Source organism: Arachis hypogaea, chromosome 16, assembly GCF_003086295.3.
Source record: "Arachis hypogaea cultivar Tifrunner chromosome 16, arahy.Tifrunner.gnm2.J5K5, whole genome shotgun sequence".
In the NCBI taxonomy this organism is placed as follows: domain Eukaryota; kingdom Viridiplantae; phylum Streptophyta; class Magnoliopsida; order Fabales; family Fabaceae; genus Arachis; species Arachis hypogaea.
Window position 1 is genome coordinate 114,325,552 of NC_092051.1, and position 20,560 is coordinate 114,346,111.

The 20,560-nt window shown below is 40.7% G+C and overlaps 1 pseudogene; it reads right to left on the reverse strand.

The window, feature by feature from the left end:
- Positions 1–338: 338 nt before the first annotated feature.
- LOC112757388 (endo-1,4-beta-xylanase 5-like) overlaps positions 339–20,560 on the reverse strand; it is a 42,392-nt pseudogene continuing 22,170 nt past the window's right edge.

A 20,560-nucleotide genomic window follows, 5' to 3' on the forward strand; every position in this document is an offset into this window, starting at 1 on the left:
AAATGCGTACCTAGAAGTTATCAAATATGTACAATTTGAAAGATCTTATTGAAATGGTTTATAGTATTACAATTATCATCTTTCTTCCATATGGAAAGAGATGTATAAGATCAAAGCATTATACTTTAAGAAAATATATTATTTTTTTGTTTTAATCTTTAAAATTTGAACTTAATAAGTATATTCAAATATATTGAGTGCTTGTTTCATAATACTAGAGTGAAGAAACCCACTTTGATCATTCGTTTGCATGACTATTGAAAATCAAATTTCAACAAAAATAATATTATATAATATTTTATCAGGATCTTTTAACATGTACATGTTTGCTATAGCTTTTATGAATGCATTTTGACATGGATAGTTTGTTGTGTAGAATCTTTTTTTTACACTTAAATTCAATGTTTTTTAGGAGTGGCCAAGAGGATGTGTCACAGTTACATCATAATCTCCTTGATCCAGTGAAAAATGTACAACTCCAATGCTGTCTTTTGTGGCTTTCTGAGTTTCAACTTGCCACTTATTGATGAGCTCGTCCATAATGTCATCGGCCGGAGTATTATGAAAATTTTCCTCAGCATGAGAGCCATGTCCTTGAAACTAGCTATTGCCAGACTGATAAACATGATGATCCCTTCAACAAAAGGATGAGAGTATCCTTCTCTTAGAATTTCTTCCAAGTGCTCTGCCTGCTTCCCATGCAAAAATCAAGAATGAGAATATAATTTGGTGTCTTATCATTAAGTCATAAGCTATAGTTAATTAAAGTAGTACAATTTTATTCTAAAATTCTAAGAAGATCGTCTCTATCGAATTTTAAGAATGACACTGATCAAATTAGCATATGTTTTCATATCTTAAACATTGTCTAGAGTTTAGGAAGACCTGATTTGGATCTGAATCCACACTCACTTCTGTGAGCCATATTGGAAGTGAAGCAGCATCAAGCATCAAGAGTAGCTCTCATTTAAGCAAGATTTGGCTGGCTAGCAGTGAAATGGCCTTGCAACCCTATTGCTGCTGATTCCTTCATTTCCTGGAAATGACCGAATCTTTGCCTTTTTTGCAATATAATTGGCTGGGATGGTCGCTCTGTCACCACTATATTCAATAATATTATACTCATTCCTGAACAATAATGGTTTTGAATCAAGCTTGTAAGTTTTCGAAAAATACTATGCTGCATCATTTTCACCAAGATTGTCCTCAGAGAAGCTAAAGTGGAAATTCTCATTCATCACATCTCATGTAATAAGTTCACTTTCATATCTTGAAATCACATAATTTATTCTTTTTTCCACTGTTTCCCTTAACTCATCAGGAGATAAGGAATTGACCCATTTAAGCTACATGTTTTCATTGTCCTAGAAAATGTTATGGCCTCTGACACTAATGTCATTCTCTTTGGTGAAATCTATCATGGCATCTAATATGGTATAGTTCTCTTAACCTTGAATTTTCTCTGTGCTATACCATTTCATGGAATTGGTGAAAGTTGTATATTTGAATCTCGATGCAGACCAGTTCTGGTAGTCACTGTTTGTGATGATATGGAAGTTCATTCCACATCCAAATGGGAAAATAGACTTTTTATGGTAACACTTGCTCCTTTTAATGTTGTTTCATTTGTATGTATTATTTGGAAGCTGGCTTTTCTCTTAGACCATCTCCAGTAGAGAACTTATCCCAGTCTTTATTTATGGGCCACTGATAAACCACAATTTTGTGGTTTATATCGTGTAGAATTTAGGGGGTTTTGTCAATATTTTCCGCACTTATTCACAAGAAATGCATGGTTTTGTGTTCTCTTCCTAGTATTGCTTCATGATGAAAAACATGCTTCTTTTGCCTTAAAACTGCCATATTTTAATCCTCTTTTATTGCCATTCGATACCGTGATATATTTGTTGAGTGATTTCAGAAATTATAGGGTAAGAATGGCCTAGAAGAGAGAAAGAAAGCATGCACAAGAGGAAGGAACATGAAGATTTGGATTTCGGAAACTTCAGCATGGGCGCGCACGCGCACTTCACGCGCACGCGTGGATGCGGATAGCTAGAAGCGGCGCGGATGGATTGGCGCTTCCATGCGAATCAGAAAAAGCCCACCGACGCGCACGCGCACTTGGCGCCCACGCGTGGATCACAAAGTCAATCGGCGCGCACGCGTACATGGCGCGTACGCGCCACAAGCTGCACGTGACCTCATTAAAGAAAATCGTGCCTGGCAATTTCTGAGGCTCAAGAGGCCCAATTTCAAGCTGGTTCTGCATGAAAAAAGACCCAAGGATGCTAGGGGAAAGGGGGGATCATTCATTCACACTTAGACACAATTTTTAGCTAGTTTTTGGTTCTTTGTTCTTCTAGAGAGAGAAACCCTTGTTCCTCTCTAGATCTAGCTTTAATTTGATCTTCCCTTGTTGAATTCTGAATTGGATCTTGTTAATTACTAGTTTTAATTATTTAATTTGAATTCCTTAGTATAATTTTGTTTAGATCTTGTGTTAGTTTTATGTTTACTTGTCAATTGTCATTTTATACCCATTTAATGAATCTTGTAGATCTTGATTTGTTAATGTTGCATTGATGATTTTCATGGTTAATTGTGTTGTTTGAATGATTCTATATTGATAATTATTAGTGGGTATTTGTTAATTTCAATTTAATTGTTTTTTTTTTTGGAAATGTCTTTTACTAATGCTTACCATGTGTTTGACGAAATGTTCCCTTTAATTATGGAGTAGTTTTCTTTACTATTGGCATAAGCTAAGGGAATTGAGTGACCTTGAGTCATTGGGTCTCATTGAATTGGTGATTTGAGAGCCCTTGGTGATCAACTTGATACCCATTGACACTAACCCACTACTAATCTAATTAGTAGATAGGTTGGGACTTATGGGTTGATGTGATTAAACCTACTTGACGTACTTCAAGCCTAGGAGTAGACAATACATACTTAAGGCTTTTGAGAAGTAGACTTAGTGGGTTGATACCTCATAATTGTCAATGTTTGATATGGAGGCAAGGATAGCGATCTCAATTTCCATGCTTAGCCAAGAGTTACTTTTATCATTCTTATTTGAAAACCCAAAAATCTTGATTACTTTGTCTTAGTTATAATTAGTTGTTTAGTTTGGTGTAGAATTACATTGGATGTTATCTTATTAGTTTGGAATTGCTCACATCTTGCTTTAGTCATTTGAATTAGTTTCTTGCACTTCAAGATTGCTTGCTTGTTAGGATTCTGAGTTTAATTTCTTGCTCATGACTTGCAACCCCGGATTTCTAACCAATGTTGTTGCATATGTTTTCCCATTCCTTGTGAGACGACCCGAGGTTTGAATACTTCAGTTATTTCTATTTGGGGTTGAACTTGTGACAACCAATTCCTTCTAAATTTGATCTGCAGACTATTTGTTGGTTGAGGACTATACTTGCAATGCAAATTTCTTGTGAATTTCCTTACCGATGGTATCCGTGGCTTATCAAATTTTTGGCGCCGTTGCCGGGGAATGGTTGCAACATATGCCTAGGTATTGGTTATGTGAATATGTGAATATTGTAGATAGTTTACTTGCTTTCAATACTTAGCTATAGTTTAGATTTCTTTTATATTTGTGCTATGACTCCCAAGTTTGATGACTCGGTCTCAACCGAATTCTAGCTTAGCCGAGTTTGACCCTGAGATTGAAAGAACTTTGTTGCACACTCGGCAAGCTAGACGGCGGTTGGATTATACGGCTAGTACTTCGGCCTCTTTTGAGGAACATACCGAATCACTAGACGGTACTGAGAGTGACTTGGAGTCCACTACTTCCTATTCTTCTGTTGGCACTACTAATACATCTTTGCATCCTACAAGTGAGCCATACATTGCGGAGCCACGACGGATCACTTTGCATGAGCAAGGAGCTCCGGATATCATACTTCAACCTTTGCAAGCAAGGTATCCCAACCTTGATCCAAACTTTGAGTTGAAGAGTAGCTTGATAAATCTACTTCCTAAGTATCATGGGTTGCCGGGTCAAGACCCCATCAGACATCTAAAAGATTTTCAAGTTGCTTGTTCTACGGCTCGAAGGCATGGAGCCGATGAGGTGGCTATCATGGTTTTTGCCTTCCCTTTCTCTCTTAAAGGGCAAGCAAAGACATGGTTTTATTCACAACCAGATGAGATTGTGACCAATTGGGATTTCTTGAGAAGAGAGTTTCTTGATAAATTCTTCCCACCGGAGAAGACCGACTACATCCGGAAGAAAATCTCGGGTATAATGCAAAAGGACCAAGAGAGTTTGTATGAGTATTGGACTCGGTTCAAGAGACTATTGGAATCTTGTCCACACCATGGGTTGAACACTCACTTGCTCATTACTTACTTCACCGGAGGAAGTCTTTGTGCAGAAGATAGAAGATTGTTCACCGCTTCTTGTGGCGGTTCCCTTTCAAAAAACAAGACAGAAGGAGAAGCTTGGAGCTTGATAAATAATGTTGTCGAAGCTACACAACACGTAAGGGTGAGAAGTAATCCTCTCAAGGGTGTAGTAGAACCATCACCATCCGAAGCAAGCTTGACCAAGGCGCTTGGGGATATGACTACTATCCTCACGCAAATACAAAAAGATCAAAAGGAATACTACTCCATCCAAGCCATTCAAGCCCCACCCCCAATTTGCTCAACTTGAAGGCCCTCCTAGAATTTGTGGTTTGTGCTCTAGCACCACACATTACACCAATCAATGCCATCAAATTCAAGAGGAGCATGCCCTTGTCGTAGCTAATGTGAATTACAACAACCGTCCGCCTTACCCTCTCAAGGCCAAAACAACTACTCACATGGTAGTAATCAAAATCAAGGGAGGAGGGATAATGCACAAGGGAGCAATCAAAACCAAAGATGAAACAACTCTTCTTCTCACTACAACAACAACCAATCTTCATCTCAATACCACCATAACAACAACAACCACCAAGCCAACCAAAATCACCACAACTAAAACCAAAGTAACTACACCAAATACCAAGCACCACACCATAGACAACAATCCAACCAACCCTCTTCATCTTCCACCAATCAATTTGATGAGCTTAGAACCGCTATGGAGAAACGAGATGAGGGCTACAAGGCTCAATTCGATACCATGGGTGCTCAATTGGCCCATCTCACTAACATGATTTCAAAGATGGCCATGTCCTCCTCCAACAACACCAACCAACCCTCAAGCTCTTCTAACCTTCCTTCCCAACCCCATCCAAACTCCAAGGACAACCTCAATGCCATCACTCTACGGTCAGAGAATACATTGGAGGAGATACCTCCTAGGGTCATGGAAGATATCCATGAGGAAGAGGTGGTAGATAAAAGGCATGAGAAAGAAGGAGTAAGCCTTAAGGAACCCAAGAGAAAAGCTATAGTGGATGAGTCCATTCTTATCCCATTCCCTTCCTTGGTGAAGAAAGCGAAGAAGTCTCCGAAATTCGATTTAAACATGCTTCAAGTGTTCAAGAAAGTTGAGGTAACCATACTACTTCTTGATGTTATCCAACAAATTCCGAAGTATGCAAATTTTCTGAAAGACTTGTGTACTCATAAGGATAGGATAGGAGAGCTGGAGACATTATCCTTGGGTAGTTCAATTTCTTCCTTGATGGAACCTATTCCAAAAAAGTATGGTGACCCTGGACCTTGTTTGGTGTCTTGTTGTATTGGTGGACGCATTTTTCATGACTGTATGTGTGATCTAGGGGCTTGCATAAGCATCATGCCGCTCTCCATTTTTGTGCGGTTGAATTTAGCTCCTTTGAAGAAATCGGCGGCGAAGTTTGCCTTGGCCGATAAAAGTGTGATCACTGTGATGGAAATAGCAGAAGATGTACTTGTGGCGATCAAGGACTTGTTCTTTCCAGTTGACTTTTACATCCTTGAAATTACCCCAACAGAAAATAGAAGCTCATCCTCCGTTCTACTTGGTAGACCCTTCCTCAAGACCTCTAAATTCAAGTTAGATGCCTTTACCGGCATATATTCCTTTGAGGTCGGAGACAAAACTACAAGTTCAATTTGGAAGAAGCCATGAAGCATCCTCCCGAAGAATATTCCGTTCTCTGATGTGATGTAATTGATGAAGTGGTAGCGGAAGTGCGGAAAGAAGACCACAACAAGTTGTGCTACCCCATTGATGAGGAGACGGATATCCAAGAGGATGAACAAGAGAAAGTTGTTGAGAATGAACTCCGTGAGCTTGATGAAAAGGAACCTCAGCTTGAGGCAAAGAGTGAACTGAAGCCTCTTCCATCTCATCTAAAGTATGCTTTCTTAGAGGACAATCAAAAGTTTTCGGTCATTATTGCTAGTGAGCTTTCTAGTGAAGAAGAAGAGAAGCTCCTAGATGTTCTAAGAAAGTACAAGAAGGCAATAGGTTGGAGCCTAGCCGATATTGTGGGGATTGACCCCCACAAGTGCATGCATCGAATATTTCTCCAAGAGGGAGCTCGGCCGGTTAGGCAACCGCAAAGGAGGCTCAACCCAACCATCCTTGATGTGGTAAAGAAGGAGGTCACTAGACTACTTGATGCGGGTATCATATACCCAATTTTTGACAGTGAGTGGGTGAGCCCGGTCCAGGTTGTTCCCAAGAAATCGGGCATCACTGCGGTTAAAAAGGATGATGGTGAAGTGGTCACCAAGAGAGTACAAAATGCGTGGCAAGTGTGCATCGACTATAGAAGATTGAACGCCGCTACACGGAAGGACCACTACCCTTTGCCCTTTATCGATCAGATGTTAGACCGTTTGGCGGGTAAATCCCATTATTGCTTTCTTGATGAATTCACTGGTTACTTCCAGATTCATATTGCCCCCTGAAGATCAAGAAAAGACCACATTAACTTGTCCTTTTGGCACCTTTGCCTATAAAAGGATGCCATTCGGACTATGCAATGCACCTGCTACTTTTCAGCGATGCATGACAAGTGTCTTTTCCGATCTAATGGAGAATTGTCTGGAAGTCTTTATGGATGACTTCAGTGTTTATAGAACTTCATTTGATTGTTGCTTAGAGAACTTGGCCAAGGTCCTAGCTAGATGTGTTGACACTAATCTTGTCTTAAACTTTGAAAAATGCCACTTTATGGTAAGGCAAGGTATAGTGTTAGGGCATGTAGTATCTTGTGAAGGTATTTCTGTAGACCCGGCCAAGGTCGATGTTATCACCACTTTACCTCACCCCTCATCTGTGAGGGAGGTCCGCTCGTTTTTGGGACATGCAGGCTTTTACAGGCGTTTTATTAAGGATTTCAGCAAGATTGCTTTGCCATTGTCGCGCCTCCTCCAAAAAGATGTGGACTTTGAGTTTGACAGTGCATGTGTGAATGCATTTGAAGAGTTAAGGAGAGTTTTGACCACATCACCGATCGTGCGAGGACCCAACTGGACGCTACCATTCGAGATAATGTGCGATATGTCAAACCATGTTGTAGGTGCCGCGCTTGCACAGCGCGATGGTAAACTTCCTTATGTCATTGCTTACTCTTCTAAAACATTGGATGCAGCACAATCCAACTATACCACTACAGAAAAGGAACTCCTAGCTATTGTTCATGCTCTAGATAAATTCAGATCTTATTTGCTAGGATCCAAGATAGTGGTATACACAGATCATGCAGCTTTAAAGTACTTATTGACAAAGAATGAGTCAAAACCTAGACTTATACGTTGGATCTTGCTTTTGCAAGAATTCGACATTAAGATTAGGGATCGGAGTGGATCTCAAAACTTGGTTACGAATCATTTAAGCCGCCTTGAGAATTTAAAATTTGATCCATTTCTGATCAATGACTCATTCCCATTGGATAGTTTGCATGCTGTGTTAGATAGCTTTCCTTGGGTTGCACCAATGGCAAACTACTTGGTTGCAAAATCTTCCCTCCCAACTTTTCTAAAAACCAAAGGGACAAGTTGAGGAGTGATTCCAAATACTGTATTTGGGATGACCCTCACTTGTGGAAGAGGAGAGTGGACCAAATAATTCAAAGATGTGTCCCAGAATTTGAAATTCAACCCATTCTTGAAGCTTGCCATCCATCCGAATGTGGTGGCCACTTTGGCCCACAGAAGACAGCTAAAAAGGTGTTAGATTGTGGATTCTGGTGGCCAACCTTATTCAAGGATGCTAACCGATTCTGTGTGTCATGCCATCAGTGTCAGAAGTCGGGAAACACGTCCCAAAGAGATGAGATGCCTCAACAACCTATGTTGTTTTGTGAGATATTTGATGTATGGGGCATTGACTTTATGGGACCGTTTCCCAACTCAAGTGGGTATCTGTATATTCTGTTAGTGGTTGACAATGTGTCAAAGTGGGTAGAAGCAATACCTACCCACCTTGATGGTGCCAATACCGTCATTTCTTTCATTCGGAATAACATTGTATGCCGTTATGGGTCGCCACGAGCAATCGTGAGTGACCAAGGATCCCACTTTTGTAATAGGAAAGTAGAGGCATTGCTCAAGCACTATGGGGTATCGCATAAGGTTGCCACTGCTTATCACCCACAGACCAATGGACAAGTGGAAGTATCCAACCGGGAGATCAAGAGAATTCTGGAGAAAGTGGTAAATCCACAAAGGAAGGATTGGAGCCTCCGATTAAGAGATGCACTATGTGCGTATAGGACAGCCTACAAGACTCCATTAGGGATGAGTCCCTTTCGGATCGTCTATGGTAAGGCATGCCACCTTCCGGTGCAGATTGAGCATAGAGCCTATTGGGCGGTAAAGCAGTGTAGCATGGATTTCACCAAGGCGGGTGCGGCCAGGAAATTACAACTAGAGGAGCTTGAGTGCTTGAGGATAGAGGCATACGAGAATGCTCGGATATACAAGGAGAAGACTAAAGCCTTTTATGATCACCACATCCGAAGGAAGGGTTTTTAAGATGGTGATGAGGTTCTCCTCTACAACTCGAGGCTTAGATTTATGCCTGGCAAGCTCCGTTCTAGATGGGAAGGACCCTTCAAGGTGAAAGAGATAAAGCCCTATGGAGTGGTGGAATTGTTTGACCCTCAAAGTGACACAACTTTCAAGGTGAATGGACACAGAGTGAAGAAGTACCATGGCTACAAGTCACAAAGAGAAGTGAAAGTGCTCCTACTTGAGGATGCACCAAAAGGAGAGAAAGCTTAAGCGAAGGACCGTCTAACTTAAGGACGTTAAAGAAAAGTGCTTGGTGGGAGGCACCTCACCGTGGTAAGATCTTCCTTGTGTATACTTTCTTGCTTTTAGCTTTAGATTTTTGTGAATTTTGTGACTTCTTGATGTTGTTGATTGCATAGGAATGCTAGTTTTATTGTCCTTGTTAGATAGATAGGATGTTCATATATTCTCATCATTTTGGTATGGATGAATTGTTGAAGTAGGAAAAATGCTTTGTTTTGAATAGTGCATAAAACTGTGAATGTCTCTTTGACTACTAGCTTAAACACCTGCCAAGAATATGTTAGCATAGCTCTTTCTATGTTGTATAAAAAAAAAAGAAAGAAAAGGGAAATAGGGCATCCGCGCGCCAGCGCACTGTGCGCGTGCGCGCCGGTGGTGCGTTTTATACTCCTGCTACAAAAACCAGAGAGTTGTGCCCACCTTGTGCCCATTTCATGCCAGGCACCCATGCGCCCCTCCATACATAGCCATTGACGTGCAAGCGCACTGTGCACGCGCGCGCCGATCGTGCAATCTGGACTCCCTGGTACAAAAACCAGAGAGTTGTGCCTTCTTTGTGCCTATTTAGTGCCCGCGACTGACACGTAGGCGTACTTGGCGCGTCTGTGCCGATTGCCAACTCGATCAAGCACGCGTCCGCGCAGTGTGCGCGTTTGCGCGCCTGTGCTGCATGCCAACTCTAGTACAAAAACCAGACAGTTAGGCCTCCTTTGTGCCAACTTTGTGCCAAGCACCCAACTGACTTCACGCGTACGTGCCCTGGACGCGTACGCGCACCTTGCTCCACCCTCACCGACGCGCCAGCGCACTGCGCGCGCGTCGGTCGCGCGAACTAGTTTTAAAGCTAGCGCGCCCTGTTCTGTCTCTCTTTCTCACCACTTTTCTTATTTTCCTTCTCCTTCTTCTTTCTCCATCACCTTTTTTCTATTCCTCTTCTTCTTCCATACTTCACCACCGTCTCCGGCCACCCACCGGCGACCACGACCACTTCTGGTGGCACTACCACGACCACGACCACGACCACCGTCTCCAACTCCTCATCTGTTCCTGGCGTCTGAACGCCAGAACTGTGCTTCTTTTGGGCGTTCAACGCCAGTTCCTTGCTTGTTTCTGGCGTTGAACGTCAGTCCTGAGCATAGTCTGGGCGTTCAGCGCTAGCCTTCCACCCAATTTCTGGCGTTTTAACGCCAGAATTATCTTTCCCTGGGCTCTTACTGTCCTCAGATGGATTTTGGGTGATTTACTCATTTCTTGGCTTCCTGCTGCCTTGAGGTGGGGTATTTAATGTTTTTCCACTTCTTAATTGAACTGCTTGGCATTCTTCTGTTATTTGTTTTGATAGCTGCTGCTTTGTTTGCTTCAATTGTTCTTCCATATTTATATTAGCCATCCTTGTCTCTTGTAGTCTATCTTTGAATTCGGCTAACTGCTGTGTTAGAAAGTCCAATTGCTGATTGAATTCAGTAGCTTGTTCAGCAGGACTGGGTTTAGTAGTCACTGTTTTAGCCTCTTCTTTCATGGAAGATTCGCTGCTTAGGTACAGATGCTGATTTCTGGCAACAGTATCAATGAGCTCTTGAGCTTCTTCAATTGTCTTTCTCATGTGGATAGATCCACCAGCTGAGTAATCTAGAGACATCTGAGCTCTTTCTGCAAGCCCATAATAGAAGATGTCTAACTAAACCCACTCTGAAAACATTTCAGAGGGGCATTTTCTTAGCATCTCTCTGTATCTCTCCCAGGCATCATAAAGAGATTCATTATCTCCTTGTTTAAAGCCTTGGATGTCCAGCCTTAGCTGTATCATCCGTTTTGGAGGAAAGTATTGATTCAGGAATTTCTCTGTCAGCTGTTTCCATGTTTTTATGCTAGCCTTAGGTTGGTTATTTAACCACCTCTTGGCTTGGTCTTTTACAGCAAATGGAAACAGTAATAATCTGTAGATATCCTGATATACTTCCTTATCATGTACTGTGTCAGCAATTTGTAAAAACTGTGCCAGAAACTCTGTAGGTTCTTCCTGTGGAAGACCAGAATACTGGCAGCTTTGCTACACCATGATAATGAGCTGAAGATTCAACTCAAAGCTACTGACTCTAATGGAGGGTATGCAGATACTACTCCCATATAAAGCAGTAGAGGGTTTAGCATATAACCCCAGAGTCCTTCTGGATTATTCATTTCCACTTAGATCCATGATGGAGAAAGGGAGATGATGTAAAATAGAGAAGAAATGTTTTTATTTATTTAATTATTTATTTATTTCAAAAATAAAATAAATTAAAATAAAATAAATAAAGATGGGTGAAGATTTTCGAAAAAATGAGGAGAGAGAAAGTGGTTAGGAAGTTTTGAAAAAGATATGATTTTTTTTTAAAAAGTTTTAAATTTTGAAATAAATAAAAAAAATCTGAATTTTAAAATTGATTTTCGAAAAATTGCTTTAAAATAGAGGGAAAAGATATTTTTTGAATTTAACGAGGAAAGAGAAAAACAATAAAATAACATAAGATCTAAAATTTTTAGATTTAATGCTCATTGTTTTCGAAAATTTTGGAGAGAAAACACCAAGGAACACCAAACTTAAAAATTTTAAGATCAAGACAGAGGGAAAACTCAAGAACGCCTTGAAGACTCACAAGAACAACAAGAACATGAAGAAGGAACACCAAACTTAAAATTTTTAGAAAACCAAACTAAAATTTTCGAAAAACAAAGGAAAATCAACAAGAAAACACCAAACTTAAAGTTTGGCACAAGATTTAATAGAAAAATTATTTTTGAAAAAGAAGATTTTGAAAAGAAAATAAAAGACTCTGACCCAAAAGACAAAAATTTCCTAATCTAAGCAACAAGATTCACCGTCAGTTGTTCAAACTCAAACAATCCCCGGCAACGGCGCCAAAAAACTTGGTGCACGAAATTGTAATGTCAATGTTCACATTACTCTCTTACAACTTCGCACAACTAACCAGCAAGTGTACTGGGTCGTCCAAGTAATACCTTACGTGAGTAAGGGTCGATCCCACGGAGATTGTTGGCTTGAAGCAAGCTATGGTTATCTCGTAACTCTTAGTCAAGATATAATATCAATAATAATTTTTAGTTTGAATTGTAAAAAGTAAAAAGGGCAGAACACAAATTATACTTGTATGCAGTAATGGAGAATATGTTGGAGTTTTGGAGATGCTTTGTCTTCTGAAATTCTGCTTTTCTCTGTCTTCTTGTTCACGCACGCACGTCCTTCTATGGCAAGCTGTGTGTTGGTGGATCACCGTTGTCAATGGCTACCATCCTTCCTTTCAGTGAAAAGGGTCCAGGTGCGTTGTCACCGCACGGCTAATCATCTGCAGGTTCTCAATCGTACTGGAATAGGATTTACTATCCTTTTGCGTCTGTCACTACGCCCAGCACTCGTGAGTTTGAAGTTCGTCACAGCCATCCAATCCCAGAATCCTACTCGGAATACCACAGACAAGGTTTAGACTTTTCGGATTCTCATGAATGCCGCCATCAATCTAGCTTATACCACGGAGATTCTGATTAAGGAATCTAAGAGATACTCATTCAATCTGATGTAGAACGAAGGTGATTGTCAGACACACGTTCATGGATTGAGGAAGGTGATGAGTGTCACAAATCATCACCTTCTCCATAATTAAGCGTGAATGGATATCTTAGATAGGAACGCGCATGTTTGAATGGAAAACAGAAATACTTGCATTAATTCATCGAGACACAGCAGAGCTCCTCACCCCAACAATGGAGTTTAGAGACTCATGCCGTCAAAAAGTACAAAGTTCAGATCTAAAAATGTCATGAGATGAAAATTATATCTCTAAAAGTTGTTTAAATACTAAACTAGAAACCTAGGTTTACAGAAAATGAGTAAACTATATAGATAGTGCAGAAATCCACTTTTGGGGCCCACTTGGTGTGTGCTGGGGCTGAGACTAAAGCTTCTCACGTGCCTGAGCTATTTTGGGCATTCAACGCCAGGCTGTAACCTGTTTCTGGCGTCGAACTCCAACTTGTAACGTGTTTCTGGCGCTGGACGCCAGACTGCAACATGGAACTGGCGTTGAATGCCAGTTTACGTCGTCTATCCTTGAGCAAAGTATGGACTATTATATATTGCTGGAAAGCCCTGGATGTCTAATTTCCAACGCAATTGAAAGCGCATCAATTGGACTTCTGTAGCTCCAGAAATTCCATTCCGAGTGCAGAGAGGTCAGGATCCAATAGCATCAGCAGTCCTTTTTCAGCCTGAATCAGATTTTTTGCTCAGCTCCCTCAATTTCAGTCAGAAAATACATGAAATTACAGAAAAATACACAAACTCATAGTAAAGTCCAGAAATATGAATTTTGCCTAGAAACTAATGAAAATAAACTAAAAACTAACTAAAACATACTAAAAACTATATGAAATTAACCCCAAAAAGCGTATAAAATATCCGCTCATCACAACACCAAACTTGAACTGTTGCTTGTCCCCAAGCAACTAGACAAATAAAATAGAATACAAATGAGTCAAGAAACAATAATATCTCAGAGTTTTTGAGTGAAGCTCAGATTCTAATTAAATGAGCGGGGCTAGTAGCTTTTTGCTCCCGAACAGTTTTGGCATCTCACTTTATCCATTGAAGCTCAGAATGATTGGCATCTATAGGAACTTAGAATTCAGATAGTGTTATTGATTCTCCTAGTTCAGTATGTTGATTCTTGAACACAGCTACTTTTATGAGTCTTGGTCGTGGCCCTAAGCACTTTATTTTCCAGTATTACCACCGGATACATAAATGCCACAGACACATAATTGGGTGAACATTTTCAGATTGTGACTCAGCTTTGTTAAAGCCCCCAATTAGAGGTGTCCAGGGTTCTTAAGCACACTCTTCTTTTTGCTTTGGACCTTGACTTTAACCGCTCAGTCTCAAGTTTTCACTTGACACCTTCACGCCACAAGCACATGGTTAGGGACAGCTTGGTTTAGCCGCTTAGACCAGGATTTGAATCCCTTAGGCCCTCCTATCCACTGATGCTCAAAGCCTTGGATCATTTTTATTACCCTTGCCTTTTGGTTTTAAGGGTTATTGACTTTTTCTGCTTGCTTTTTTTTTTTTTTTGCAAGCTTTGTATTCACTGCTTTTTCTTTCTTCAAGAATCATTTTTATGATTTTTCAGATTACCAATAACATGTCTCATGTTTATCATTCTTTCAAGAGCCAACATATTTAACATTCAAGAACATCAAATTCCAAAGACATATGCACTGTTCAAGCATTCATTCAGAAGGCAGAAAGCATTGCCACCACATGTAATTAATCATAATTTCTTGTATTAAAAACCCGAGAAATATTGCCTCCTTATTCTAAAGAAAATCTTCTATTTTATTCATGTTTAATGATGATGAGAAAAATAAATTATAGCTTAATTGGAGATAAAATCAAAATATAGATACTAATTACTACTACTTATACGTAACTTCTAAGGTAAAGCACAAATAAGAGCAATTATCACAGGGTTAAGGCTAAGATTAGAACTCAACAACCTTGAGGTTGGGAAGTGGATGTTCCTCTACTCTGTGGGGTACTTGGTCCTTCAAGAGATAACTTCTGATGCTTCAGTTCCTTGAAGTCACGCCCTTGCTCTTCTTGTTCCCTGAGCAGTTTGCAGAGCATGCTATGTTGATTTTGCTGTTCTTCTTTTATTTGGTCCATTGCTTCTTGCAACTTGGTAACAGATGCTTCAAGCTGTTCCCAATATTCAAATTGAGGGACTTCTGGGAGGAATTCTTGCGCCCTCCTCTTGGTGTGGTCATCCTGCATTTGTTGTTTTTCCATTGTGATTTTAGTGATTGTTGCTCCACTGAGATATACTCTGTTATTCCCATCTTTACTCCAGCATCTTTGCAGAGCATAGAGATTAGGCTTGGATAAGCCAACCTGGCATCCTTGGAGTTCTTGTTTGCGAGTATGTAAAATTCAGATGGGATCAGTTGATGGACTTCTACTTCTTTTCTCAACATGATGCAATGGATCATTACTGCTCTTTTAACAGTAACTTCAGAACGGTTGCTTGTGGGCAATATAGAACGCCCAATGAAGTCCAGCCATCCTCTGACGACTGGTTTGAGATCTTCTCTCTTGAGTTGATTTGGGACACCCTTGCTGCTGGTGGTCCATCTGGCTCCAGGGATGCATATATCCTCTAGAATCTTATCCAGGCCCTTGTTTGTTCTCATCATTCTCCTATTGAAGGAGTCTGGGTCATCTTTCAGCTGAGGTAGCTTAAAGATCTCCCTGATTTTGTCAGGGTGGATGTGAACAATCTTTCCTCTGACCAAAGTTCGATAGTCATAGAGGGCAGTTCCAGATATTCTCTGCCTGTCTATTTGCCACAGATTAGCATAGAATTCCTGAACCATATTCCTTCCCACTTTCGTTTCAGGATTAGCTAGGACTTCCCAGTTCCTGTTTCAAATCTGCTCTTGGATCTCTGGATATTCATCTTCTTTCAGATCGAACTTGACTTCCGGGATCACTGATCTCAGACCCATTATTTTGTAGTAATGGTCTGAATGTTCTTTGGTTAAGAACCTCCCTTGATTCCAAAGTGGTTTTGGAACACTCTCTTTCTTGCCTCTTGGAGTGGGTTGTTTTCCTTTAGGAGCCATGATCTTAGTGGGTATGGTTTAGTGATCACGGATAAACACACCAAACTTAGAGGTTTACTTGTCCTCAAGCAAAACAAAGAAAGGAGAGGGATAGAAGGAGAGCGAGTGTTGAATGGTGGATGAGAGGAGGGAGGCCGAATGTGTTTTTGGGAGGGGGTGGGTTTTCGAAAATAGGGAGAAAGATAAGATAGAAGATATGATTTAAAAAGAAATAAGTATGATAAGAAAAGATATAATTTAAAATTGAAGAGATATGAAAGATATTTGAAAAGATAAATTTGAATTTTTGAAAAAGATAATATGGAGATTTAAAAAAAGATATTGATTAGTTGAAAAGATTTTAGAATGAAAAGAGATAGATTTGTTTTGAAAATTTGAAAAAAGAGTTGAATTGGATTGAAAAAAGGATTTGTGCTTATGGATTAAGATACATTTGATATTTTTAAAGTAGGGTTTTTAGAAATTAGGGATTTTAGAAATCAGGGTTTGTAACATGTTTATGCAAGAAATCATAAATTGAAACATGAAAATTAAAATTAAAATGAAAAATATGAAGTAAAAACGAAATTACCTCCTCCCCACCATCCTGGCGTTTGAACGCCCAAACGCTGCATGTTTTGGGCGTTCAACGCCCAACTGCTGCTTCTCCTGGGCGTTCAACGCTCAGCTGTTGCTTCTTTTTGGCGTTGAACGCCAGGAACTCCTTTGTCACTGGGCATTTTTCTGAACGCTCAGGACGCTGTAAATCTGGCGTTAAACGCCCAGAAGGAGCTTCTTTCTGGCGTTCAACGCCCAGAAGATGATTCTTTCTGGCGTTTAACGCCCAGATGGCTATCCTTACTGGCGTTCAACGCCCAGTGGATGCTTCTTTTGGGCGTTGAACGCCCAAAACAGACTTTTACTGGTGTTTTCTTGCTAGTGAGCTCTTTTTCTCTGTTTTGTGTGCAGGATCCTTCTGTAACCCTGTGAACTTATACAATTGCTTCTTTACCTTAGTATCAATGAACTTTATATAAACAAATAAAATCAAGAATAGGGCAAAATGCTTAGAGGAAGTGATGCCCCATGGCTGGGTTGCCTCCCAGCAAGCGCTTCTTTATTGTCTTTAGATGGACCTTGCTGAGTTTTTAATCTAGCCTCAGCCTTGAGCACTCTTGCTCAACATTGCCTTCAAGATAGTGCTTGATTCTCTGTCCATTAAGAATGAAATTCTTATCAGAATCAATGTCTTGAAGCTCCACAAAACCATATGGTGATACACTTGTACTCACATATGGTCCCCTCCACCGGGATTTCAGTTTCCCGGAGAATAGCCTAAGCCTAGATTTAAATAGCAGAACCTTTTGTCCTAGTTCAAAGACTCTAGATGACAGCTTTCTGTCATGCCACCTTTTTTATTTTTCTTTATACAGCTTGGCATTTTCAAAAGCAGTGAATCTGAATTCCTCTAGCTCATTCAGCTGGAGCAATCTTTTTTCTCCAGCTAATTTGGCATCAAAGTTTAGGAATCTGGTTGCCCAGTAGGCCTTATGTTCCAGTTCCACGGGCAGGTGACAAGCTTTACCATACACAAGTTGGTACGGAGAGGTCCCTATAGGAGTCTTGAATGCTGTTCTGTAAGCCCACAGAGCATCATCCAAGCTTCGTGCCCAATCCTTTCTACGGGTACTTACAGTCTGTTCCAGGATTCTTTTCAGTTCTCTGTTAGAAACTTCAGCTTGCCCATTTGTCTGTGGATGATATGGAGTTGCCACCTTGTGGCGAATCCCATACCGGACCATGGTGGAGTAAAGCTGTTTGTTACAGAAGTGAGTGCCCCCATCACTGATTAGTACCCTAGGGACACCAAATCTACTGAATATATGTTTCTGGAGGAATTTCAGTACTGTTTTAGTATCATTGGTGGGTGTGACAATGGCCTCTACCCATTTTGATACATAGTCAACTACCACCAGAATATAAGTGTTTGAGTATGATGGTGGGAAAGGTCCCATGAAATCAATTCCCCATACGTCAAACAACACAATCTCCAAGATTCCTTGTTGAGGCATGGCGTAACTATGAGGTAAATTACCAACTTTCTGGCAACTGTCACAGTTACGCACAAACTCTCGGGAATCTCTGTAGAGTGTAGGCCAGTAGAAACCACATTGGAGGACCTTGGTGGCTGTTCGCTCTCCTCCAAAATGGCCTCTATATTATGATCCATGGCAATGCCATAGGATCCTCTGTGCTTCTTCTCTAGGCACACACCTACGTATTATTCCGTCTACACATCTCTTAAAGAGATAGGATTCATCCCACAAGTAGTACTTTGTATTAGTAATTAATTTTTTCTTTTGTTGCCTGCTGTACTCCTTGGGAATGAACCTTGCAGCTTTTTAGTTTGCAATGTCTGCAAACCATGGTAATTCCTGAATGGCGAACAAATGCTCATCCGGAAAGGTTTCAGAGATCTCAATAGAGGGGGAGGACGCCCCTTCCACTGGTTCTATCCGGGACAGATGGTCAGCCACTTGGTTCTCTGTCCCTTTTCTGTCTCTTATTTCTATATCAAACTCTTGCAGAAGCAACACCCATCTTATGAGCCTGGGTTTTGAATCCTGCTTTGTGAGTAGATATTTAAGAGCAGCATGATCTGTGTACACAATCACTTTTGATCCTACTAAGTATGATCTAAACTTGTCAATGGCATAAACCACTGCAAGCAATTCTTTTTCTGTGGTTGTGTAATTTTTCTGGGCATCATTCAAAACACAGCTAGCATAATAAATGACATGCAGAAGCTTGTCATGCCTCTGCCCCAGTACTGCACCAATGGCGTGATCACTGGCATCACACATTAATTCGAATGGTAATGTCTAGTCTGGTGCAGAGATAACTGGTGCTGTGACCAGTTTAGCTTTCAGAGTTTCAAACGCTTGCAGGCACTCTGTGTCAAACACAAATGGCATGTCAGCAGCTAGCAGGTTGCTTAGAGGTTTTGCAATTTTTGAAAAATCCTTTATAAACCTCCTATAGAATCCTGCATGCCCCAAAAAGCTTCTGATTGCCTTAACATTGGCAGGTGGTGGTAACTTTTCAATTACCTCTATTTTAGCTTGATCCACCTCTATTCCCTTGTTTGAAATTTTATGCCCAAGGACAATCCCTTCAGTCACCATAAAGTGACATTTTTCCCAATTTAAAACCAGGTTGGTCTCTTGGCATCTTTTCAAAACCAGTGTCAGGTGATCAAGACAGGAGCTGAATGAGTCTCCATATACTGAGAAGTCATCCATGAAGACTTCCAGAAATTTTTCCACCATATCAGAGAAAATAGAGAGCATGCATCTCTGAAAGGTTGCAGGCGCATTACACAACCCAAAAGGCATCCTTCTGTAAGCAAATACTCCAGATGGACATGTGAATACTGTTTTCTCTTGATCCTGGGGATCTACTGCAATTTGGTTGTAGCCTGAATAGCCATCCAAAAAGCAGTAATAATTATGACCTGCTAGTCTTTCTAGCATCTGGTCTATGAATGGTAAAGGAAAATGATCCTTTCTGGTGGCTGTATTGAGCCTTCTGTAATCAATACACATGCGCCACCCTGTAACTATTCTTGTAGGAACCAGTTCATTTTTTTTTTATTATGAACCACTGTCATGCCTCCCTTTTTAGGGACAACTTGAACAGGACTCACCCAGGGGCTATCAGAAATAGGATAAATAATCCCCGCCTCCAGTAATTTAGTGACCTCTTTCTGCACCACTTCCTTCATAGTTGGATTTAGCCGCCTCTGTGGTTGAACCACTGGCTTAGCATCATCCTCCAACAGGATTTTGTGCATGCATCTCGCTGGGCTTATGCCCTTAAGGTAACTTATGGACCACCCAAGAGCTGTCTTGTGTGTCCTTAGCACTTGAATTAGTGCTTCCTCTTCTTGTGGATTTAAAGCAGAGCTTATGATCACTGAAAAAGTATCACCTTCTTCTAGAAATGCATATTTCAGGGATGGTGGTAATGGTTTGAGCTCGGGTTTAGGAGGTTTTTCCTCTTCCTGAGGAAATTTCAGAGGCTCTTTCAATTCCTCTGAATCCTCTAGGTCAGGCGGAACATCTTTAAAAATGTTTTCCAGCTCTGATTCGAGACTCTCAGCCATGTTGATCTCCTCCACCAGAGAGTCAATGAGATCAACTTTCATGCAGTCTTTTGGTGTGTCTGGATGCTGCATGGCATTGACAGCATTCAACTTAAACTCATCCTCATTGACTCGCAGGGTTATTTCCCCCTGTTGGACGTCAATGAAAGTTCGTCCAGTTGCTAGGAAGGTCTTCCTAGAATAAGAGTAGCACTCTTGTGCTCCTCCATTTCCAGCACAACAAAGTCAGTGGGAAAGGCGAATGGCCCAACCCTGACAATCATGTCCTCAATCACGCCTAATGGGTATTTAATGGAGGCATCAGCAAGTTGGAGACATATCCGGGTTGGTTTAACTTCTTCAGTTAAACCAAGCTTTCTGATGGTGGATGCAGGTATTAGGTTGATACTTGCCCCAAGATCACATAGGGTTGTCTTGGTGCAATTACCCTCTAATATGCATGGTATCAGAAAGCTTCCGAGATCTTTAAGCTTTTCAGGAAAGCTTTTCAAAATGACTGCACTGCATTCTTCAGTGAGGAGAACT